The following is a 25387-nucleotide window of genomic DNA, read 5'->3' on the forward strand; positions in this document are numbered from 1 at the left end:
GGCAAGTCATTTCACTTCTGAGCGACTGCATGTGGGTGTGTGGAATGTGGTCATCTCCAGAGGTTGCCATGCATGTCATACTCCATGGATGCTGTAGTGTGAAGTGAATTGGAGTGGTGGCAGGTAAGTAGCCAGCATCCTCCGTGGCAACCTCCACAAGCCATGTGACATGTTTTCAGGACCCTGCGGTGTGCTGGGGAGCTCCAGAGCTTTGTTCCCTATCTCCCACTCCCATGTTTCTCTTTGGGGGCTGCAATCACACTCCCCTGAGGTTACATTGTCCCGGATGTATTCATACAGTCTCCTGCTGTAGACAGGCTTACTCTCCAAAGTCAGAACGCAGTGTGCTTACATCATCCCAACTTTGTGGCCTAAAAAAACTGAGAGGGCTTCTCTCTCCACAGCCTCCTTCAGTGTATAAAAACCCAAGAGAAGACTCTGACAGGACTGGATAAGTCATGAGCTCATCTCTTGGGCCAATCAATGTGGCCAGGGGATTGGGCTTCTTTGGTTGGCCAGGCTAGGGTCACATGTACACTGCTCTTACCAAAGGAGTAAGATAAAGCCATTAGCGATACATCTTTTGGCCTGGTGAAAGACAGGAGCTGAGTCCAAAAGGCTAAAGTCCTCATTGTGGGTCCTGGAAATTCTTTCTTTTGTGAGACCCTCCCTTCCATGTCCAATGTCCCCCTGGTGATGGTGCACACCCTCTGGAGGCAGTGAGCTCACTTCCAGTCAGGGGCTGTGTTGGGCTGCACCCCACAGGTCTGCAAGCCCTGTACTTGCCCAGCCTCAACGAGACAGGAGGGAAGGGGGTAAGGCACAACCATTAAAAGAATGACACAAACATTAAGAAGAATAGGATATGACAAAAACTGGTTAGAACCAACTAGGCCCAAGATGGCAGAAGATTCAACTTGCAGTAGACCTTGAGCCTCATTAATACATGCTCATTGTAATAGGTCAGCATATGCCAAACTAAACACCCACAGGCGCCATGACAGTTCATCTTTTCTCTGTGTCCTCACATGGTAAGAAGAAGCAAGGGAGCTCTTATGATCTGATCACCTTCCAAAGACCCCCTCCAAATACCATCACATTAGGGATTAGGTTTCAAGATAATAAATTTTGGCAGGACACATTCAGTCTATAGCATGAGAGAAAGAACAGTTACAAGGGCCTGCCCCAATATATGTTTCTGGCACCCTCAGTGGCCCCATCCAACTGATGGAAAACATCAGTTTTATCTTCTGACCAACAGTAGTCTATGTGGGAGGGGCTTCCCTGGTGGCGCAGTGGTTAAGAATCCGCCTGCCAATGCAGGGGACATGGGTTCGAGCCCTGGTCTGGGAAGATCCCACATGCCACGGAGCAACAAAGCCCATGCACCACAACTACTGAGCTTGCGCTCTAGAGCCCACAAGCCACAACTACTGAAGCCCGTGTGCCACAACTACTGAAGCCTGCGCACCTAGAGCCTGTGCTCCGCAACAAAGAAAAGCCACTGCAATGAGAAGCCCTCACACCGCAACGAAGAGTAGCCGCCACTCGCCACAACTAGAGAAAGCCAGCGCACAGTGATGGAAGACCCAACGCAGCCAATAAATTAATTAATTAAATAAATCTATTAAAAAAAAATAGTCCATGTGGGAATGTGCAAATCCCTTGCTGAATACTTATTTTGTAGGGCCGGTGGACCTAGAGACCTGTTGTCATTCACTCTTGTCTGTGTGATAACCAATAGCCTCCAATTTCTCCATAGCCTCATTTTAGTGAGCGTAAAATGATATCTCATTGTGGTTTTAATTTGCACTTCCCTAAAGACTAATGATGTTGGACACTTTTTCATGTGCTTTTCGGCTATTTGCACATCTTCAAGGGTCTGTTCAAGCCTTTTACGCATTTAAATAAATTGGGTTGTACATCTTTTTCTTTTTTTTAAACAACAGGAATTTATTTTTTAATATATTTATTTATTTATTTTTGACTGTGTTGGATCTTCATTGCTGTGCGTGGGCTTTTCTCTAGTTGCAGCGAGCAGGGACTACTCTTTCTTGCAGTGCGTGGGCTTCTCATTGTGGTGGCTTCTCTTGTTGCAGGAACACGGGCTCTAGGTGCGCAGGCTTCAGTAGTTGTGGCACGCGGGCTCAGTTGTTGTGGCTCACGGGCTCTAGGGCGCAGGCTCAGTAGTTGTGGCTCACGGGCTTAGCTGCTCTGCGGCATGTGGGATCCTCCGGGACCAGAGCTCGAACCCGTGTCCCCTGCATTGGCAGGCGGATTCTTAACCACTGTGCCACCAGGGAAGCCCCAGGAATTTATTTTCTTACAGTTCTGGAGGCTGTAAGTCTGAGACCAGGCTATAATCTTACAATGGGATAGTACTCAGCAATTAAAAAGAATAAACTAGTGTAGTTCATCTTTGTAAACAGTTGCTGGTGAATATGCAGAATGATACAACTGCTTTGGAGCATTATTTTGGGGGTTTCTTAAAAAATTACACGTACATCTTCCTTATGACCCAGCAATTCCACCCAAGATAAATAAAAACATATGTCCACACAATGACATATGCGTGAATATTCATAGCAGCTTTATTTGTAGTAGCCCCAAAGTGGAAACAACCCAAATGTCCATCATCTGGAGAATAGAAAAACTGAGAAACATCCATACAATAGAATACTACATAGCAGTAAAAATGAATTAACTCTTTATATGTGCTATAACATGAATAAATCAAAAACATGATACTTCCCAAATGAAGGCAAACATAAAAGAGTACACACTGTATAATTCCATGTATATGAATTTCTACAACAGGCAAAGCTTATTTACAGGAACAGAAACGGATCAGTGTTGCTTTTAGGGAAGGGTGTGGGGAGGATTTCCTGGGAAGGGCAGAAGGGAATTTTCTGGGGTGATGGCAATGTTCTATATATTGTTTGGAGTGATTACACTGAAGTATACAGTTGTCAAAATTCATCAATTTAAACATTTAAGATCTGTACATGTCATAGTATATAAATTATATCTCTTTAAAAAAACTGAATTAAGCCTCAATTTATTTATTTATTTATTTATTTATGTATTTAATTTTTTGGCTGCACTGGGTCTTCGTTGCTGAGCGAGGGCTTTTCTCTCTAGTTGCCTCAAGGGGAGGCTGCTCTTCGTTGAGGTGTGTGGCCTTCTCATTGCGGAGGCTTCTCTTGCTTCTGAGCACAGGCTCTAGGCACGTGGGCTTCAGTAGTTGTGGTGCACAGGCTCAGAAGTTGTGGTGCACAGGCTCAGTAGTTGTGGCTCACAGGATTAGTTGCTCTGTGGCATGTGGGATCTTCCTGGACCAGGGCTTGAACTCATGTGCCCTGCATTGGCAGGCGGATGCTTAACCACTGTGCCACGAGGGAAGTCCCTGTGCCTCAATTTTGGATTGCTGTCACCAGGTGGCAGTGGAAACTAATTTCTAAGAGTCCAACTGTAAAGTGTGTGCAATGCCTAAGATCTGTAAATCATTCTATTAGTGAGTGTTCTTGAAAGCATGAGGCACAGTTCTGTAAGCATGAATTTTAAATTTCAATCAGTAGTATTGTGCTGGAGGTCTCTTTGTGTTTCTTACCCTCCCCCTGCTCCATTCAGCACTGTGTTTGAAAGATCTATTTACTCTGTTGTGTGTCTATCTAGCTCATTGCTCCTTACTGTGACAGAACATTCCAGTGATGGATGCCTCATTGTGTCCAGCCCTCCACTCACCACAAATAACTTTGTGATAAAATATCCTCTTACATGTTCTTTATGCACCTGTGTAAGAATTTCTCTAATGATATAGCCAGGAGTGGGGTTCTTCCCAGCTCCACTCATAATATTTATTTATCTGTACATTTTTATCCCCTCTATTTCATAAATTCCCCCAAAATTCTTTGTGCTAAAACAGCTGAAACCAGGCAACATCCCAAACTTTTTTTCACTCTTTTTTTTTTTTTTTTAAATGATATTCTTGTCTGCTTACATTCTTTTTTTTATGTATGTATGTATGTATGTATGGCTGTGTTGGGTCTTCGTTTCTGTGCGAGGGCTTTCTCCAGTTGTGGCAAGCGGGGGCCACTCTTCATCGCGGTGCACGGGCCTCTCACTGTCGCGGCCTCCCGCTGCCGCGCACAGGCTCCAGACGCGCAGGCTCAGTAGTCGTGGCTCACAGGCCGAGCCGCTCTGCGGCATGTGGGATCTTCCCAGACCAGGGCTCGAACCCGCGTCCTCCGCATTGGCAGGCAGACTCCCAACCACTGCGCCACCAGGGAAGCCCCCAAACTTTTTTTTTTTTAATTAATTTATTTTTGGCTCACGGGCCCAGTTGCTCCGCGGCATGTGGGATCTTCCCCAACCAGGGCTCGAACCTGTGTCCCCTGCATTGGCAGGCAGATTCTCAACCACTGTGCCACCAGGGAAGCCCCCAACCCCCAAACTTTTAAATTAAAGGAAATGTATACTGTAAGTCGTTTTATTTGTATGTCTCTCTGCAAAATGTGTAGTGCTCTTTGTGATGTCGTTTAAATTTACAAAATAGTATTGTTGACTAAGATTTTTAAAAATAATTTATTTATTCATTTATTTTAATTTTGGCTGTGTTGGGTCTTCGTTGCTGCATGCGGGCTTTCTCTAGTTGTGGCGAGTGGGGTCTATTCTTCGTTACAATGCACGGGCTTCTCATTGTGGTGGCTTCTCTTGTTGTGGCACATGGGCTCAGTAGTTGTGGCTTGCGGGCTCTAGAGCACAGGCTCAGCAGTTGTGGCGCACGGGCTTAGCTGCTCCGCGACATGTGGGATCTTCCCGCACCAAGGATCGTACCTGTGTCCCCTGCATTGGCAGGCGGATTCTTAACCACTGAGCCACCAGGGAAGTCCCTGTTGACTAAGATTTGAACCTCCAAATTGGTAATCGTGGATTATCTTCTGAATAAATTTCTCTTGATTCTTTGTAGTAAAACAGCTGAATTTAAGCAACATTCTAAATTTTAAATTACCGGTGATGTTTTAGAACAAGAAGTTTTCTCAACAGTGGCACTATTGACATTTTGGGCGTGATAATTCTTTGCTGTAGGGGGCTGTCCTGTGCATTATAGGATGTCCCTGGCTACTACCCACTAGATGCCAGTAGCATCCCTCCTCCCTGGTTGTGACAACCAAAAATGTCTCCAGACATTGTCAAATGTCCAATGAGGGGGCAAATCACCTCCAGTTGAGAACCACTCTTTTATGGTAAAAAAAACTCTGGGATTCACTTGGGACCCTTTTGCTAGACTCTCCCCCCCCTTTTCATTTTTAATAAATTTATTTATTTATTTTTGGCTGCATTGTTGCTGCACGTTGGCTTTTCTCTAGTTGCGGCGAGAGGGGGCTACTCTTCGTTGTGGTGGGCGGGCTTCTCATTGCGGTGGCTTCTCTTATTGTGGAGCACGGGCTCTAGGCATGCAGGCTCAGTAGTTGTGGCTCATGGGCTCTAGAGCGCAGGCTCAGTAGTTGTGGTGCACGGGCTTAGTTGCTCTGCGGCATGTGGGATCTTCCCGGACCAGGGCTCAAACCCGTGTCCCCTGCACTGGCAGGCAGATTCTTAACCACTGCGCCACCAGGGAAGCCCCCTCTCCCTTTCTTTTTGTCAGTTTATTTCAACCCTAATCTCAACTACAGACTTGTATTACATGGTCATTTAAAAAATGTCCGTCCCTGCTTTCTAGCTGGAATAACGTTCTTTCTGGAGATACTTACCAGAGCCCTTGGTCTCTTAGTGGACTGAGCACCAAGTAGTCTTTGCTAGGTTTCCTGGCTTCCCTGTCTCAGACACTAAAGTACATCAGAGGAGGAAGAGAGAGTCAGAATTCTCCTCGTGTCCGGCTCCCAGAGAAATCCAGAAGAGCAGGTAGAACCCCAGTGACTGATAAGATCTTAATAGTCTGTTGACCCAGTCTGCAAGGGGAACAGAAAAAGGGGGTCTTTCTTTTTAGTTCTCACATCCTCTCTCCTCCTCTCTCTAGATCTCTCTTTTTTTTTTTTTTGGTTGCACTGGGTCTTAGTTGTTGCAGGCGGGCTCCTTAGTTGCGGCTCGCCAGCTCCTTAGTTGTGGCATGCATGTGGAATCTAGTTCCCTGACCAGGGATAGAACCTGGGCCCCCTGCATTGGGAGCTCAGAGTCTCAACCACTGCGCCAGCAGGGAAGTCTCTCTCTAGATCTCTTTTGTAACAATTTTTATCTACAGTCTTTGGATAAGCACCCAGAGTGATGACTGTCCCCTATATTCCTCAGCACACTAGCACTGTAACTTTCTCAGGAAAGTTCTCTGTGTGGGAATTTCCTGGTGGTCCAGTGGTTAGGACTCAGCACTTTCACTGCTGAGGGCCCGGTTCAATACCAGGTCAGGGAACTAAGATCCTGCAAGCCGAGCAGCGTGGTCAAAAAAAAAAAAAAGGAAAGTTCTCTGTGGTCAAATAAGTGAGGACAACACTGCCCACTGAATCCCTGTCTCGGACACTGGCAATGACCATTAGATTATTAAAGGCATTGAGAAGCTCTTCAGATGTCTTTTTTTTTTTTTTTTTTGGCCGTGCTGCATGGCATGCTGGATCTTTCCTGACTAGGGATTGAACCCAGGCCCTGGCAGTGAAAGTGCAGAGTCCTAACCACTGGACTGCCAGGGAACTCCCTCAGATGTCTATTTTTAACCTAGCATTTCTCAGATTGACTACAGAACTTTCCCATTCCTCCTCCATTGTTTAACAAATATTTATCGGTATTAACACCCCCAGAACTGGTATCCCAAGGAACACAGTTTGGGAAATGTTGTCTTAGCTATTAACAACCTACATCTTTTGTAAATTGCCTTCAAAAGCCATTAATGCGTTCATTCATTTATTCAAAATACTGTTGGGCATCCGCCATCCTAGTATGAGGACTACGAAGATTACTCGTCCAGGCAGCCCCCCGGCGGACAGATGAATCAGATCGTGTCAGTACATATGTGAAGGTCTGAGCCAGATGTTGGGGAAACAGTGGAACCCAGTGATTAACTCTGACACTGGAGTTCTGCTAACCTTCACAGATCAGGCAATACCTCGCTAAGCCTAGAATACGAGATCGAGTCCCTTAATCCTTGCAGTGTCAGGGGCTTGTTAGAAAGGCAGAATCTCAGGCTGCACGTTGGAACTACCAAGTCAGAACCTGTGCTTTAACAAGATCTCCAAGGGATCTTTATGTACATTACTGTTTGAGAAGCACTGCCTTAAAATGAGCCCACTCTCTGACAAGAAAGTAAACAGAAACAAAATGCAGTTCTGTGTGATGTCTTGGCCAAAGGCTGACCTCCAGGCCAGGCCAGTCAGACAGGATAGGAAGGGAAGATCGGCAGAGGCAACGAGTGTCTTCTTTCCTCTCCTCACCCTCACCCAGCAATGACTGATTCAGCAGGTAAGGCTACAGGCATGTCATCCGGTAGCAGGGACAGGTAATGAGGCCATACCTGTGGTCCTTCCTGCCTAGGTGTCTGCCATGACTGGGTAGGCATAATGGGTTTGACTGGGAGGAAGGGAAAGAGTAGTGTTTGGAGGGGAAGGGGATACTTCCCGTTACCCTCCCAGAGATACCATCTCTGCTCTGGACCAGACAAATGGCCAGCCACAGAGCCACAGAGCCCAGGGTTCAGGGCTCAGGGCTCAGGAACTTTAAGCTTCTTCCTCTTGATCCTCAACATTTGTTGAGGGAGGAGTTACAGGGAGGGTTCATGGCAGCCCGACCCATTGGGAAGGAAAGAAGTTCAGGGCGAGCGCACCTCGACGCTGAGCAGGTGGCCGGGTTTTGCAATCTCTTTCCCTCCACAGGTCATGCACTTGTCTGGGTGTAGCCCTGGGCACTGGTGGGGCGAGCTCTGTGGGCTACAGTGAGACTGAGGTCAGGCTGGGCCTTTGCTAGGGGCCCTGGTGAGGACCCGGGGGAAGGCTTTTCCCACAGACTAGGCTGTGATGGGTGGAGGGCAACTAGCCTAGGGTGGGGGTAACTAAGGGGAAGGAAACTGAAAACCACAACATAAATAACCACAATGAAGGGGAGCAGAATATGCTATTTTGAGCTGTAAGCACTTGAAAAATAGCAAATGTAGGGAGAGGCTTTCTCTGAACTCTCCTTATCTGCCTAAAGATAGATCTTCCAGAAGAACTCATTTGTCATAGAGTCCCTCCCCGGTGGTATCATCAACTAGGGAAGAGTGACTCTTATCACAGGAGAGGAGACTAGAAGTTGATAGCACACCCAGAAGATAAAATTTGTCATGAACTACCATATCTTCAATCTAAGGGCCCATTCATCTATCCTTAAAATCATTTCCCCTCACCTGAGAGTCCTACATTCCCTGCCCAACCCCCCTCTTCCCTATTAAGATCGTATTTAATCCTGAATTCTAAGCCACCTCAGGGCATTCGTTATTCATTTCCCCCTGGGTATCTCCAATGAGGTATACATGTTAATCAACTTCCGTTTGTTTTTCTCTTGTTAATCTGTCTTTTATTACAGGGGTCTCAGCTAAGAACTCAGAAGGGTGGAGAAAACATTATTTTTTCTCCCCTACAACATCAAAATACCAACACCAGCACTGCCCCTGCCCTTAGGAGGTCTTATGTGTGATACATCTCCCAGCAGAGGGTGCCTCTCTGCACCCTCCAGGGGCCAGAACAGATGAGGTGAGCACCCAGTGCCTGAATCCACCAGGATGAAGACTTCTTGCTATTCTACCTAGATAGTCCAAAGGTAAGTCAGGCAGCAGTAGACAGAGATGGGATAGGGAGGTGGCATTTCAAGCAGAGGGAAGGGCCCACACAAAGGCCCAAAGGCAAGACCACACTCACCTGGGTGGGAAGAGGGATCAACTTACACATCTCCATCCAGTTCTGATGTAGCTGGCCCTATTGTGTTTTCTACTCTCCAAGGACACCATTCATATCCTGTGCCTGTCACTGTTGGTAGAGAGTCCCTGTTTGTTCCCCAAGGACAGGACTACTTGTGACTCACTTTGTTTCCCAGCAGCCCACTACAGGTGGCCCAACCTAACCCTGACTGTAAGACTAATAGCTCCCCATAGCTCCACGGTAGGTGCTCAGGACACCTGGATCCGCTGTAGCAACCCCGCTCCCGCAGGCAACCTCCTCAGAAGGGTACCTGCCTCACCACCTCCTACTCTTTTCTGAAGAAAGGGTTAACTTAGAGAGTTGTTTGCTGAGGTTCCTGACACGAACCAGGCCAAGGCGTATCTGGGGGCGGACTCCTTGGCTGGGACTTGCCAGGGTCAGTCTGGTTTGTTCCTGATAACGTGAGCAGAGGCTGATGTATGTGTGCTCTAAAAAATCCAAATAAAATTCTGGCTGCAAAAGTAATTCATGCTCATTGTAGAAAAATTGGAAAATAAAGAAAAATATAAATGAAAAAATAGATACCACCTTTAATCCCACCACCTAAAGGCAACCTCTTTATACATTTTGGTGAATTCCTTCCAAGTTTTTTTTTTTTTCCCTACGCATATATGTGTACATATTTAACATAGCTGAGATCATACTATGAGTTTCATGCCTTCCTTTTTCACTTGGCAGTACATTATAAGCTCTTATTCATTTGCTGTAGTCATCATTAATATTCCATCCTACCCGCATATAATTTAGTTAGCTATGTCCCTGTAGTGGTTACAGATTTATATCACACTTCAACTGGGAATGTGCAGAAAAACTGTGATTTCTATATTCTTCGTCTCTAGCTGATCTAGTCTCCTGCACAACTTCCTACCTCCTCAAGAGGGAAAATTAACAGTGGGTCTAACTAAAGAATAATCTGAAGAAATAATTTGAATCGCCTGCCTTTAGGGTTTTGTCTTCCTATGTGACCCCATTTTGCATGTCAGAAACCTCCGTCTTCCTCTTTGCTTCTTTTCTGTAACAAGTTCTAACCACTGCTCCTCCTGCCTTCTCATGGATACGGAATCGGCCAGGGTCTCAGCAGAAAACAGATGGCTTACCCAACGCAGTCACTGAAGAGTTTCATAATGGGACTACCTACGAAGATGCCAGCAAGCCTAGGGTAACATGTAAGAAATGGCGAAGCACTCAGGACCAGAGATATGTGAGGGCATTACCACCCCTAGTCCTGGAGCAACGGCAAAAGCTGCAGCTGTGCGAGCGAGACCGTCGCACAGGAATTTAGGAGGAGGGATGCAGCCATGGCCTCCCCCGTGGTCTGGCTGAGAGGGAACTAGGGGACTAATGACTCTGACATCTCCCTCCACCTGCCCTCTATCTCTTTTCAGGGCCTCCCATTGTCCCAACTGAATGGGAAGGCAGGGGAACAAGTATTCTGCAGAGGTCAACCTCCCAGTATACAGAGAGGGTGGAAAACGGTGGACAAAGGATTTGAAGGGGCAAGTGAAGAATAACCAGCCCACGTGATTTGTGCTGAGGCGGAAAAAACCAAAAGAAACAGGCACATTAATACTTTTCAAATCATATCTATTATTGGACTTCCAAGTTGCTTCTTATTTTCACTTTTATAAATAATGTTTTTTCAAATGGGGACATCTCTCAAACACGAAATTTTCTACTGAAGTTAATATATAATGAGAAGAGGTGCAGGGTCTCCCAGAGTCCAATTGTATTAGTTAAGTCTCTCTCTCTCTTTTTTTTTTTTTTTTTGCCGTGCTGCTCAGCTTGTGGGATCTGAGTTCCCCAACTAGGGGTTGATCCCGGGCCCTGGGCAGTGAGAGCACGGAGTCCTAACCACTGGACCACCAGGGATTCCCAAGTTACGTCTCTTTTGTTTATAAGTTACAAAAACACACCAGAGCTAGATTAAACTGAAAAAAAAAGAGGGGGACATTATCAGGATTATTAGGATACTAGAGAGTCTCCCAAGGCCCAGTGGACTTCAGGAGTATGGGAACAGCAGCTACAAGGAGCAGCTGCTCCCCCTCGGGCTGAGGCAGCCCACACCGCCATCCCACCCTCATGGCTAAGACTCAGACCTTGTAGGAGAGGGTGTAGCTGTGGTTCACGGGATGGTAGAGAAGTCACTATGGTGCTGCACTGGCAGAGCAGAATATGCTGGAAATCCACCCTCTAGAGTGCTTGGGATGTATTTACTGGGGTCCCTCTTCTACAAAACCACCTGTAGCAGGAGTGCGAGGGGAAGCTGGGGCGTTTGCATGATGCTGGCCACTGTGCACTGTAGGAGCTGGATGCTAAAGAAGCCATCTGTCCTGCAGGACGCTGATGCAGGATAAGTCACTTGCATCGCAGGAGCTGGATACTGGAGAAGCTGTCCAGGCTGTAGGAGCCAGGCGCTGCCTGCCACAGGGGCCTGCTGAGCAGAGCACACTGGAATCCGGAAGGAAAATCTCTCCTACAATGTCTCTCCAGTGTCCTCTACTGACAAAGCTTAACATCGGTCAGCTGGCAAAGGAAAAATTTTGAGATGATCCACTACATTTTTGCAGGGCAGACAATGAAGATTGAATTTGGAGCTGAGAGGCAATAGATTGAGAACTAGCACAACCCCAACTCCATATGCCCATAGGAGGGACGATGACTGATCCAGCTGGTGCCACCCCTGGATTGGTCAGTCACCTGTGCTGAGAATGGAACTGCATTCATAAAAAGAGAAGCAGTGAGCATGGACAGGCAGGTGCAAGAAAGCCAGCTGGTCACCAAGCAGCCTTCGGGCTGTCCAGGGGAGAGAAACAAGCATCTCAGTCATTAGAGAAATTGTCTGTCCTATAGATCAGGGACATTTCATCAAGCTTCACCATGGCTTGAAAAAATACTCCTCAAGACTACCCATTTTCTTTTATTCAAACATGCAGCTCACCAAGAAACCTTCTGATGTTTCCTCCCATCTACACAAAACCAGATGAGGGACAGATTTTGGGCAGTGGCTACGTATTCTGCTGTTTGAAAAGGGATATCATCCGCCATAATCTAATAAATCAGCCTTTGATGTTATCAGCCATGGGTGTTATTAGTGAAAGTCTGTCACCAAGAATCTGCTCTTATGTGGTGCAGTAAGAAGTAAGGTTCTGACCCTGAGGAGCTGAGAACCAGGTTTTGGACTCGAGGGACTCAATCAGGGTGTTCTCCTGAAGGACCTGCAGCCTACATCCTACACAACATCGCTAGCACATTCCCCAAGGAAGAACCCTGCCAAACACATAATTGGACATGGATATATCGAATTCTATAAATGTCCAACCAACAACCAACCTTCCTTCCTCCCTTCCTTCCTTCATAAATAAACAGCATACTTACTACTGAGCCAGCACTATTTTGTTTTTTTTAAAATTAATTAATTAATATTTTATTTTTGGCTGCATTGGGTCTTTGTTGCTGCGTGTGGGCTTTCTCTAGTTGTGGTGAGCGGGGGGCTACTCTTCGTTGCGGTGTGCGGGCTTCTCATTGCGGTGGTTTCTCTTTGTTGTGGAGCACAGGCTCTAGGCACACAGGCTTCAGTAGTTGTGGCATGCGGGCTCAGTAGTTGTGGATCATGGGCTCTAGAGCACAGGCTCAGTAGCTGCGGCACACAGGCTTAGTTGCTCTGTGGCATGTGGGATCTTCCTGGACCAGGGCTCGAACCCGTGTCCCCTGCATTGGCAGGCGGATTCTTAACCACTGTGCCACCAGGGAAGTCCAACAACCATTCTTTAGTTGCTGGACTTTTGGGCTGTTTCCAGTCTTTCACTAATTTATGTAACACAGAGATGAATGTCTTTGTGTTTAGTGTTCTTTTTGCTGTTGTTGTTTTGTATTTCAAGTGATTCCTTTAGGATAGATGATCGGATTTGGAAATAAATTGGTGTCAAATCGCATCCTCCTCTTTTTTGGGGGGAAGAGCATGAACATTTTATAGACATTTGAGACCTACTTACTGCCCAATGACTTCAGAAATGTACCAATTACAGTCCCACTAAAGGCCATTTCAGGACATCCTGACTTGGAGTATTAAGTTTGAAATGTGTGCATGCGTGTGTGCACATACATATGAAATCTTGCTTTTTTTACACTTCTTTAGTTAATATTGGGGTTGGACGTTCATCCCACACTTGTTATCTCTTGTCCTCTTTTGAGAGTATTCTGTTCAAGTCCTTCACAGTTGAGAAGTATTTTATTTCAATCTCTGGGGAATTTCATGTCCCAGATTCTCTGTTCTGCCCTCTTTTGGTTGGAGAGGGGCTCTATTCCCACCTGTAAATCCGTTGGAAATTCCCTTCTGAAGTCAAGTTCCTTTGGCATAGGAGGACAGGCTTGGGTGGCTAAGAGCTTCCATGGGGCTGGAAACAAGTGTATGGAAGTCTGAAGCCTGCAGAGCCAGTTGAACTTTCATCCCCGGTTGGAGAGTTTTCAAACGGAAGGAACTCGTCTCTATATAATTTTCTTTTCACTTTCCATTTTTAAACACCCCAGAGGGACCCTGGGTGATTTTCTTCTCCTTATTTAACTCAAATTGAATCTCTGAATAAACTATGTCCCTCTTAGGAGCCTAAGACACATATTTAGAGGAAATGTGTCATTTAAAGTGCTTTTTTTTGAAGTCATGTGAGGAATTATCAGAGCAAGAATCTCCTCACCACCCTCTGTGCTCTGTGCCTTTTTTAGCTCAGAGCCAGGAGAAAAACTTTCTCCTCTTCCTCCCCCCCAGTTCTTTTCCCTTCTGAGTCTGACACAGAAGAAACTTGCACACAGGTAGTAAATGGCAAGCATAGGGCAGTTGCGTGTGTTGAAGTAAGTGTGGCACGTGCGGGAGTGTGAGAGGTGATAACACGCATTCATGTGGGGAGTGAGGCTGAGCAATGATAATCAAGGGAGCTCTGGGGAGAAGGGGCCATTTGTGGTCACCTTAAATGATGAACAGGATTTTGAAATACAGTAAAGGAGTCAGCTAAGTTTCTATCAGTTTCTACTCTGGCCTCACTGGTAAGTAGAGAATCCTGGTTCTCTGTGTTGATGCCAGAGACAGTTATCCATCCATCCACCACCCATCCTTCCATCCATCCATCGATCCACCCATGCACACATGCATACATCATCTGACATTTTATTCATTCATTTGTTCATTCTTCCAATGCTCCCTCCATCTTTCCATCCATTCTTACGTTATCTATCAAGGCCCTACTCTCTGCAGCACGCTGAAGGCAAAAATATTTTTTTTGTCTTTTTAAAAAATATATTTATTTATGTGTTTGTGGCTGCGTTGGGTCTTCGTTGCTGCGCTTGTGCTTTCTCTAGTTGCGGCGAGCGGGAGCTACTCTTCGTTGCGGTGCGCGGGCTTCTCATTGCAGTGGCTTCTCTTGTTGTGGAGCACGGGCTCTAGGCATGTGGGCTTCAGTAGTTGTGGCTCATGGGCTCTAGAGCGCAGGCTCAGTAGTTGTGAGGCATGGGCTTCGTTGCTCTGTGGCATGTGGGATCTTCCCGGACCAGGGCTCGAACCCGTGTCCCCTGCATTGGCAGGCGGATTCTTATCCACTGCGCCACCAAGGAAGTCCCGGCAAAAATATTAATAAGACAGGAGTTTAGCTTTCAAGGAGAACATAGGCTAGTGTTAGGCTGGACAACTTAAAAATAGATCATAATACTGTGCAATAAGTCCACCCTATAGGAATTTGTTTAAAATACGCCTCTTTGAATGTCCCTTTTCCCCCAAAAGCCTTACCTGACCACTCAATCTAAAATAGGCTCTTGTATACTTACCTGGCAGGGGAAATACCACGATCAAGAAGGTGGTATTTCCTAGGGCAAGGCTCCTCCGTTGCACTCCGAGTGTGCCGACCCTTGCAATTTCCCCAAATGTGTGAAAGAAACTCAGTTGCATAATTTGTGTTTGTGGGGGACTGCGTTTGTGCTCTCTCCTTTAAAAAAAAAAAATAGGAAAAATATAAAATAGGTTTTTGTTACTATTCTTTTTCATAATATTCTTTTTCTTTTCCTTTAGAGTGTTTATCACAATTTGTTAATATAATAGTATGATTATTTGCTCAATTTCCGTCTCCCCAGTTGACTGTATACTCCATGGGGGTAGGTTCTATGTCTGTTTTGCTTACACTGAATACTCAACACCTGGTCCCGGCTGGCACACAGCAGGCCCAAAGTAGACATTTATTGAGTGAGTTAACAAATAAGCACTGATCGTACCCAGGCATGATGATTTCTTGTACTAAACCAGTGGTTCTCAAAGTGTGATCCTTGGACTAGGAGCATCAACAACACCTGGGAACTTGGTTCGGAGTCAACATTCTTGGCTCCACCTGTTCGTTCACAAACTGGTCCCATACCCAGAGGGCAGGGAGAGACCAAAGAAAGAGGCAGACCACTCCAGACTGGTAGGTGGCAGATTTAATAAGCAAGGGTACTTACTTAGGAGGCTTGTCTTGGGCGCCTGCAAGACGAGTAGATCCCTGTACCTGCCCACCAAAACCTTCAAGTTAAAGAGACCTTAACTGGATTCAGTCATATATTCAGTCCATACAGTCTCAACAATACCTTTCTCTCTCAAGGCTACGTCCTTGAAACAGCTCCCACTGTGGGAAAGTAGGCTGAGCGTACATTCCAAAGACAAAGGGTGTGGGCGGAGCCTGCGACTGGCTGAGTCCAGCTGGTGGGTCAATCAGTGGTCATGCCCTCTCGATTCTTCCTCCAACACCAGCCCAGACCAGAATAGAATCAGAAACTCTGGAATCAGCAGTCTGTGCTTTAACAAGCGTTCTGGGTGATTCTGATGGAGACTGAAGTTTGCAAGCACTGTACTAAAGTGATAAACGCCCATTCTCGTCTACCGTAGACATCTGTGGATTTTAGCACAGAAATAAGAGTAATTATGTCTGGACTGGGAAATACTTCATGGAGAAGGTGACACTTTAAAGGAAGCCTCAAGCTAGATAAGCCAGGGAAAAGCAATTCAGGCAGAGTACTGTGTACCCAAAGGCACATAGGCATGGATTAGCCTGGCCTTCGGAGGAGTCTATAAGTAGTTCTGCGGCAGGGTCCCGGGCATGGCAGGGAGATGAGGACGGAGATGGAGGCAGGCGCCTTGAATGCCAAGTTTCAAGCAGGTAAGTAACTTGGTACCCCGTTTCCCCTCCCCACGGCTGTTCAGACTGGCCTGAGTCAGACTTCCGCGGGCTCACTTCCCGTCCCCGCCTGCCTTTTTCCTCCCTCCCTCTTCTCCCAATTCTCCCACCTCCTCCCTTCCCCTGGGGGTGAGACGGCCCTGCTTCCAGGCCAACTCCACTCCTCGCCGACCCGTCCAACTCGCTGACGTCAGCTGGGCCGGGCGCGCCTCGTTGGCGGCTTTGGAGCCAGGCCTGGCCCCACCTCCCGGCTTTGGCGGAAAGCCCAGGATGCTGGTCTGCGTCGAGGGGGCCGCGCAGGCGCACTTGGTACAGGGCGTCGCGGGGCTTTCAGGGCTCGGGAGAGAGTCCGTTCCTCCGGAGACACCTTGCTTCCGAGGGAGGGGTCCGTGGTGTCAATGTCGGTTGCTCGGGACCCACGCTTGCGTCATTTAGCGCCACCACCCTCAGGGGAACTGGCTCCCAGTCTGTGCCCTCTTCTCCGCGACCGACCGCGCTGGTGACTCACAGCAGGACTGGTGTCCACGGTCATCAACCCAACGGTGACTGGAGGCGATGAAGGGAGATAACAGACTTCCTAACAATAGGTACTGTTTACCGAGCACTTCTTAGTGTGCTGGCACTGAGTCACCTGCACCTTGTAGTTCTCAACTTTATGCAACCCAGTGCCCTTTTCTTATAATACGTTTCAGTGCCACTTCAGCATTTATAGATAATGTAACCAACCTACATCCCAGTTCAATAATATTAAACCACAAAATGCCACAATTAGTGTAAAGGGGGAAATAGAAAGAATTTATAAGAACATACAGTTCATGCTCACTTGGGCAGCACATATACTAAAATTGGAACCATACAGAGAAGATTATATACATATATACATACACTTGTTTTTTTCAGCAGGGAAATGCTTGGGCAGACCCTCACTAGAAGATATAATGAAGTAGTTATTCCCTGCCAATCTGCAACAACTGCAAATGCAACCCTCACTGATACGGATATGTTATATTAATGGCTCAAATACCACCAGTACTGTTGCCATTGCATTATGCTTTTCTGCAGTGGTGAACTCTCCTGCTGAAAAGTTCCAAATAAAACAGAATCCAGCCTTCCCTTGATTGACATGGTGCCCTGCTGTCTTTTGTTCGCCCCTCCAGATCCATTCTCCCTCATTGTCCCCAGGGCAGAGACCACTGGCACATCATATCTCATTGAATCCTTAAAAACACATTTGGACTGGGTATCATTATTTTACACATGTGGAAATAGGCTCAAAGAGATCAAGAAAGCTGCTTAGGTCTGTCTGTGGTGGGTCTTGAGTTCAGACTCGGATGTGACTGGATTTAAGGCCTCTGTTCCTAATTGCAAAGCTGCACTGCCCCTTTGCAGTTTGGGTCTTTGTCAGAGTCAAAGGACAGAGAGAGTGCTAGAGGAGGTCAGGTCCAATTCTCATAGAGAAGAGGGCCTTCACCAGAGTTGTACTAGTCTAGGTATGCTGGGCTATGGATGATAACATATAGCCTCAATATTTCAGTGGCTTGGAATTCCCTGGTGGTCCAGTGGTTAGGACTCCGTGCTCTCACTGCCGAGGGCCTGGGTTTGATCTCTGGTTGGGGAACTAAGATCCTGCAAGCCGTGCGGCAAGGCCAAAAAAAAACAAAAAACAAAACTCAGTGGCTTAACATACAGTAAAGATTTATTTCTTGCTCCAGTAAAGTCCACAGCAGATCTTCTTGGTAGGGTGACTCTTTCCTGGGCAGCTCTCCTCCAAGCGGTGAAATCAGAGATTTGGCCTTCTTCCATTAGGAAGCTCTGCCACCTCAGAGCCTTTTGCTTCCAGCCTCACAGATGAAAGGGAGAGGGTGTGGAATATTACTTGGAATATTTTATGGGCAAATGTGGAGGTGGCATGCATTTCTTCTACCCTTCTCCTATGGGCTGAACTCAATCACATGGTCCATACCTAGATGCGAGGGAGCCTGGGAAATGTAGTCTGTGTTTGGTGAGCAGAGCCATGTCTCTGCAGAAGTGTCAAGCTCTTCCAGTCTCTATACTAAGAGCATAAAAAAAGGAGGCTTAAGTTCAAGTGTCATCTTTTTTTTTTTTTTTTTTTTTTTTTGCTATGAATACCTTTTACTTAAATACTGTAGGACTCACTTTCACAGTAAGGTACCTAAACTGTTTGTAACACAGGAGCCAAGTAACATCCAGCTCTCCATGTACAGCGTCTTGTCATTTCTAGAAAAATCCTTTCACATTTTTAAAATCAGCTTCGGCTGGAAGGCCTGGGGTAATGGTTGAAGACCAGAGTGTCTCTGGAGATGCTGCATGAGAGTTTTCATTGCTGCTTCGGAGGCTGGGAGCCCCACTGGCCAGTGACGAGGCCAGAGCCCCACCGACAGATGAGGAGGCCAGGCAAGATGAGCTGGAACATGTGCGGGGAGCTGGGTTCTGCACTTATGCAGACTCTGGGTTTCTCATCCTTCCTAGATGGGCTCTGGAAGATGGTCTATTTATGTTTACATGTTGTGCTGCACCTCACAGGCCTACAAGGCCTGTGCTTGCCCTGCTTCAAGACTGAAGAAAGAGCCCGGAGTCAGCAACAGAGACATCAATGGTTTAATGATGGGGGAGCTTATACATCTGAAGCAAGGCCCTGGAGCGACACCCCACCATGTGCAGCAGATGGCAGGCAGGACATGGCGGCAGTCTTCACTCCAAGTGTTATCTTTGCTGTTGATCTGCTGAACGACCACGCCTCGTATCCTGCCCCCTTTCAGGGCCCTAGTTTCCTCATTTGTTACATGGTTGTGGAAGCCCAGCCCTCAGAGCTGCATGATGACCAGATGTAATTGGTAGGATAGAGTGCTGGCTGGGGGAAGTCATGGAGAGAGCTGCCTCCTCCTCAGGTCTGACCTTGCCTAATGACTCTCCTGACTCCACTTTCCACCTTCTTCAGCCAGGAAGGCCCAGCAGGATCTCCTGGTTGTTGAGGAGGCCTTCCCTGCGAAGCCTCAAGTGCCCATGGTCCCTCTGAACACTGGCATTGTTGGGGAAGAACGGTTCTGAGTAATTAATGAAGAGTGAAATCCAGATACTAGAATCTACCAGAGAACTCCAGCAAGCGCCCTGGAGACCCAGTGGAGGCCCCAGAGAACCTGGCATTAATCCAAGGAGATGCTGGAGCTGTGGCCGAGGAACTGGGCTGGTGTGTGTTGGGGAGCCCTTGCTCACTTCAGTGGTCGTCCACAGTTTGGTCTGCCCCAAACCTCTCTTCCAGGAGTCAGCTCTCCCACACCCAAACTACAAGGTTGCAGTAGGAACTGTCATGTTTCTACAGTAGGCCCCTGGCCCCTGGTCACTTGATTGGTCCAGGGTCAGGCACTTGACCCACACTGGAACAATAATTTTTCTGCTTGGGAATTTTGGAGAGAGAAAGAGCTATCTTAACTTCTCTCCAGCTGATTGGTCCAATAACATATAACTCTTGGTTCTCTTGACAGTCATATTTTCCTCACTGTGTGGAAGTAACAAGCAGGGGAAGCTGGTCTCAGAAGAGAGAATGAAAGATGAGGAGACTTCCAGTGGTGTCTGAGTTTCTGATTCTGCTCCATTCCTGAGGCTAGGCTGTAATCTGGACTCTGTGATATCATTAAAATTAAGTTTCCCCTTTTTGCTTAAACTAGTTTAGATAGATTTTGTTGTTGTTGTTATTGATCCAAAGAGCTAAGGAATAGTATGAACTTCCTTATCAAACACATTTATTCATTCAAGAAGTATTTCTGGTGCATCTACTATGTTCCAGGTACTGTGCAAAGTACTGGAAATTTGGGACTTCCATGGTGGCGCAGTTGTTAAGAATCCACCTGCCAATGCAGGGGACACCAGGTTCGGGCCCTGGTCCGGGAAGATCCCACATGCCATGGAGCAACTAAGCTGGTGTGCCACAGCTACTGAGCCTGCGCTCTAGAGCCCACAAGCCACAACTATTGAGCCCACGTGGCAAAACTACTGAAGCCCGTACGTCTAGAGCCCGTGATCTGAAACGAGAAGCCACCACAATGAGAAGCCCGCGCAACACAGTGAAGAGTAGCTCCCTCTTGCCGCAACTAGAGAAAGCCCATGCGCATCAACGAAGACCCAATGCAGCCAAAAATAAATAAATAAATTTATAAAAACAAAACAAAAAACCCCCCCCAAAACCCTCAAACTACTGAAAATTTAACGACGAATAGGTTAGACGTGGTATATACCCCCAGGGACCTTATACTTGGAGGCTAGGGCAGGACAGACCTGGAACAAGTACTATACAGGTAAAATCCAGGTTTATGAGAACTGTCAAGAAGGAAAAAAATTTTCCTCTACCTTTCTCAGCTCTTCTGGCTGGTCTAAGAATTAAATTGACACGAGACAGAATAACAGGAGAAAATCAAATTTAATTACTTATGTACAAGAAATCCACATTGACGTGAGAGATTCCAAATACAGGCAGCATGAGGTATATATGTCATTCTGGACTAAGGAGAAGGGAGCATGTGTCTGGGACTTCAAAGGGAAGGAAGGCAATTTGTAGGAAGATGAAAAAAGAGCAAATGTTTGTTAAATGTTTGCTGAGCCGTGTAGAAACAATGGGACAGAGAGAGGAATTTTAACAAACAGACTTTGCTAGTTTCCTGCCTGTATACCACACCTAGTTCATATTATACTATAGATAGCTCTGGTGATAGTTCTCTTTCCTGGAGAAGGCCCTCTCTCTGAATTCTTTTAGGTAGTTAAGGGGGAGGTGAAAAGAAAAAAAAGAAAAAAACTTCCTGAGTCTTTTGTTTCTTCCTCATGCCAAAGAGTCGTATTCTAGGGTGGCAAATTTTGCTCCCCTACAAAATATATCACAGGGTTGTGAGAACATACAAGCTGAGAACAGAAGGATGGGGCAGGGGTTGGGTGGAAGAAGATTGGAATTAGGATGTCGAGGAGGGAGAGCATCCCAGGCAGGAAGAAGAGCATGAGTGATGACAACTCCATCATGAACCAGCATCCTCTGGAGAGAAAACCACACTCCAGCTGAGCTGGACTAGCTGAGGGGCCTGATTTTTCACCTCCCCCCATTTTGAGCCCTCAGGTAATACATTGGTAAGAAGACTCTTTCCTTTTCCCCAGAAGCAGCCTAGCAGGGACCACTCCCTCCTGTCCAGACTGTTCTATTCCTTATTTATTTATTTTTTATAAATTTATTTATTTTTGGCTGCGTTGAGTCTTCGTTGCTGCACGTGGGCTTTCTCTAGTTGCGGAGAGCGGGGGCTACTCTTGGTTGTGGTGTGCGGGCTTCTCATTGCGGTGGCTTCTCTTGTTGTGGAGCGTGGGCTCTAGGCGCGTGGGCTTCAGTAGTTGTGGCACACGGGCTCAGTAGTTGTGGCTCGTGGGCCCTAGAGCGCAGGCTCAGTAGTCGTGGCGCAGGGGCTTAGTTGCTCTGCGGCTAGTGGGATCTGCCCGGACCAGGGCTTGAACCCGTGTCCTCTGCATTGGCAGGTGGATTCTCAACCGCTGCGCCACCAGGGAAGCCCTGTTCTATTCCTTATTGAGCTGTTGCATGGGAAGAAACACAAAACACTTCCAAGAAGGCCTTGACACACTGAACATGATCTGTATATGCATTCTTCCCTTTCATTCGTACCCCTTTTGGCAGAGAATGCTAACTTTCATCCTAATAGCCATTATCCCCACCTTACTTACTCCTATGTTGGGGGCACCATGTATCTGGCTAATAAAACCACATTTCCCAACCTTCCTTGCAAATGGGGGTGGCTAATGAGAGGTCAGTGGCAGTGATTGGGTGGGATTTTGGGAAAGCTGTTTAAAGGAGTTAACTCAGCAAGCACCCCTTTTCCCTTTCCCCCGATTCTTCTTTCTTTGTCCCTGGGATATGAATTTGATGGGTGGAGCTCCAACAGCCATCTTTCACTCATGAGGTGAGCTTGAAGATGGACGTCATGTGCTGAGGATGGCAGAGCAGATGACAGATTCCAGCTTCTGAGACCTTGTAGAATCCCCATACCAGCCTGACCTGCCTGCAGATGGTTTATCATATGAGAGGAAAATAAGTCTCTGTCTTGTTTAGGTCACTGTTGTTTTGAATCTCTTACTAGCGACTGGACAAAATTCCTCATTGGTGTAATCCTAAAAGCCCTCTTGTAATTCAATTTCTCTCCACTAAATAGTCCCCAAGTCATCCATTCAATCATTTATTCATTCTCTCACTCAAACACTCTCTGATTGAAGATAGCCATCCCATATTCTAGAATCAGATGAGATTATGTGGGTGTAAAAGAGTGTTGTAGGGCTTCCCTGGTGGCGCAGTGGTTGAGAATCTGCCTGCCAATGCAGGGGACACGGGTTCGAGCCCTGGTCTGGGAAGATCCCACATGCCGTGGAGCAACTGGGCCCGTGAGCCACAACTACTGAGCCTGCGCGTCTGGAGCCTGTGCTCCGCAACAAGAGAGGCCGCGATAGTGAGAGGCCCGCGCACCGCGATGAAGAGTGTCCCGCGCTCGCCGCAACTAGAGAAAGCCCTCGCACAGAAACGAGGACCCAACACAGCCGAAAATAAATAAATAAATAAATAAATTTATTTAAAAAAAAAAAAAAGTGTTGTAAATACCAAAGCATTAAACACATATTAGATTGTGTTATTATTTTAATTAATATTATGATTTGTTGTTGCTCAAGTGCCACAATTAAGAAGATTTTAGTGTGTAGCAATTTGCTAGAGGGAAACTCCCATTAAGTGGTGTGAAATTCCGTTCTATTTGATGTTGTAAATAAAAGAAGCAAGGGGTAACCCAGTGCAAGTGCTTCTCAAACTTTAATTTGCACAGAGAAATACTTGAGGATCTTATTAAAATGCAGATTCAGACTCAGGGGGTCTGAGGTGAGGCCTCAGATTCTGCATTTCTCACAAACTCCTGGTTGAGGCTGCTTGCCGCCCTGGACCTTCGAATAGTGGGGACCTAGGAGATCTTTCCCTGTGCTAGAGAAAGAAATGATGAGAGAGGAGAAAGGGAAGCTAAGGGCAGAGAGGAGAGCATTTCAGAAAATGGGAAACAGTTTCTTTTAGAGGCTCTATCTGCAAGCAGGTTGGTAACTTAATAAAAACCAGGAACTGTGCAGACCTTATTTTGTTTAATTCTTACAACCGTATATAAGAGGAATTCTAATTCTTAGTCTACAGTTGAGAAAGCAAGTGGAAGCTCAGAGAAGTTAAGGGATATGACCAAGGTCACACAGCAGGTCAGTGGCAGGGATGGGATTGCCACCCAGGTTTTTCAGAGGCCAGAGCCTGTGTTTCTTTCCAGGTCCCTTGCTAAAATTCCAGGGGGACATTTACTCCTTTTGCTGAATTCTTCCTCCTCACCCAGGAAATGCTGATCAGGGGAGGAGGACGAGGCTGCCCTAGGGAACCAGGCCCCCGGTACTTGAATGTTTGGCTCAGCTCTAATTTATCTGAAAGGCTTTCTGCAGCTGCTAAGCTCTGTATTTTTTGAACACTGGGACCTTGGTAGTGGGAAGTAAGGCGGGTACCGGTGGGATGTTTCTAAGTTTCGCTGGACAATTTCCATTTCGTAAGCCCGATCTCCTTTCTGGAGGTTGCCGTGGTCCAGAGCAGCAGGAGTATGTCCTGGGAAGTGGAGGCCACAGAGGTGAGAGCAAACCCTGCTCCAGCTCTGACCCGGGACCCTCGCTTTCTCCCTGGATGCCTTTGAAGGACTACTAAAACCCGACAGTTTGGCTCAGCAATCAGCAAACCGGCAAGTGCCAGGCCCCAGTGAGGATCCTTGCTTCCTCCCAAGATAGGAGATAAATGGACAGTTTGTGTCCCCATAAAAGTTCTGCCACTCAAGGTGGAGCCTCTGCCATAGGCTCCCACTGGTGGTGCTGTTCCCCAGGGCTCGGGTGTAAATCTGAGCCATTTCCTTCTCCAGTTTCCCAAATGTGACTAGCCTTTGTCTAATTTCACCACCGTGGGGAGCTGGGGAGGGTTCCGTGCACAATAAATCTTTCATTGGGAAGGTAGTTTTATCATTAGAAAGGATGATGCTAAAAAAGAGAGGATGTAAGTGACCAATGTGTTCAGGGATGATGAAAGGAAGGGCTCAGGGTGAGAAGAAAGGGATGAGGCTGGGATCGCAGAACAGGGTTGAGGAGGTGTGGGTGGAGAGAGAGTCATGGAGACATGCCAGGAACGCCAGTGCAAGGCCTGATTGCGGAAGAGCACGAAGGAGCTTCCTGGTGAGAAGAGAAACCAGGATACATGGTGTGGTTCCCTCTCCTCTCCTGAGGACTGGCTGTGGTCTGCTTGGACATTAGCTCCACCGTTGTGCGGAGGCTATTGGACGCACTGGTTTCGGGTCTCGGATCCAGTCACAGCAGCAACACCAGAAGTGGGGACGGAGGGGCAGCAGGGGCAGTCGTCTCGTGGAGTGATGTCCAAGGCACCCTAGTGTGTAGTGTCTGAAGGGGAAGGACTTAATTAAGGGACCTCTCCTGCTCCCTTAATTAAGGGAGAGCAGGGACCTCTCCTGCCCCCAGGCTCCCCCTCAACCCTCATTTTTGAGACAGCATCAGCATTTCCAGGGCAGTGAAGGCCAAAGCCACCAGTTGGGCTGCAACACTGAGCGGTATTGGATATCCCAGATTACCCTAACTCTGGCTGGTCTAGTCCTAGAAGCAGAGGAAGGCCAGGAAAATGTTCCCTGGAGCCCATGGCCTCCACTGTCTCCTGGCCACCACTCTCTTAAGGGCCATGCTACTCTAAATAGTTGATGATCTTGCTGCCTCCACTTCCTTGATTCCCATTCTTCTGGCACTCTACAGTGTGGCTTCTGTCCCACCTCAACCCACTGCACTGCAACTGCTCCTACTAATGGCATCAGCAATCGGAAGCCAAATCCAGGGGCTACTTCCCAGTTCTTACTTTTTCTTTAAATTTTTCATTTACCTGTTGATTACAATTGTTTCTTCTTGAAAAATCTCAACTCTAGGGCTTCCTAACTGGGGATCCATGAGTCCCTAGATTGTCTTAAGAAACAACATGCAGTCTTTAAAATTTTTATACCAACTGTTGTACAAATCTGCATTTTTCTAGGGAGGATGGTCCAGGGCATTCGTTGGATTCTCAAAAGGGATCAGTGATCTGCCAAAATGTCAAGAACCAGTGCCCTTGAAATCTGTATTGGTTAGAATTAGGTTCTGCTGGCAGTGATCCAAGAT

The 25387-nt window shown here is 46.9% G+C and overlaps 1 long non-coding RNA gene across 1 annotated transcript; it reads right to left on the reverse strand.

Annotated features, from left to right (window-relative positions):
- Positions 1 to 13786: 13786 nt before the first annotated feature.
- Positions 13787 to 24643, reverse strand: LOC309633550. Its single transcript, XR_014247603.1, has 4 exons — positions 16234 to 24643; positions 15411 to 15838; positions 14748 to 14905; positions 13787 to 14522 (listed from the first exon to the last, which is right to left on the reverse strand). It is a non-coding gene; the product is annotated as an uncharacterized lncRNA (long non-coding RNA).
- Positions 24644 to 25387: the final 744 nt, after the last annotated feature.

The sequence above is a fragment of the Balaenoptera borealis genome (genome assembly GCF_965194805.1).
Source record: "Balaenoptera borealis genome assembly, chromosome: 8".
In the NCBI taxonomy this organism is placed as follows: domain Eukaryota; kingdom Metazoa; phylum Chordata; class Mammalia; order Artiodactyla; family Balaenopteridae; genus Balaenoptera; species Balaenoptera borealis.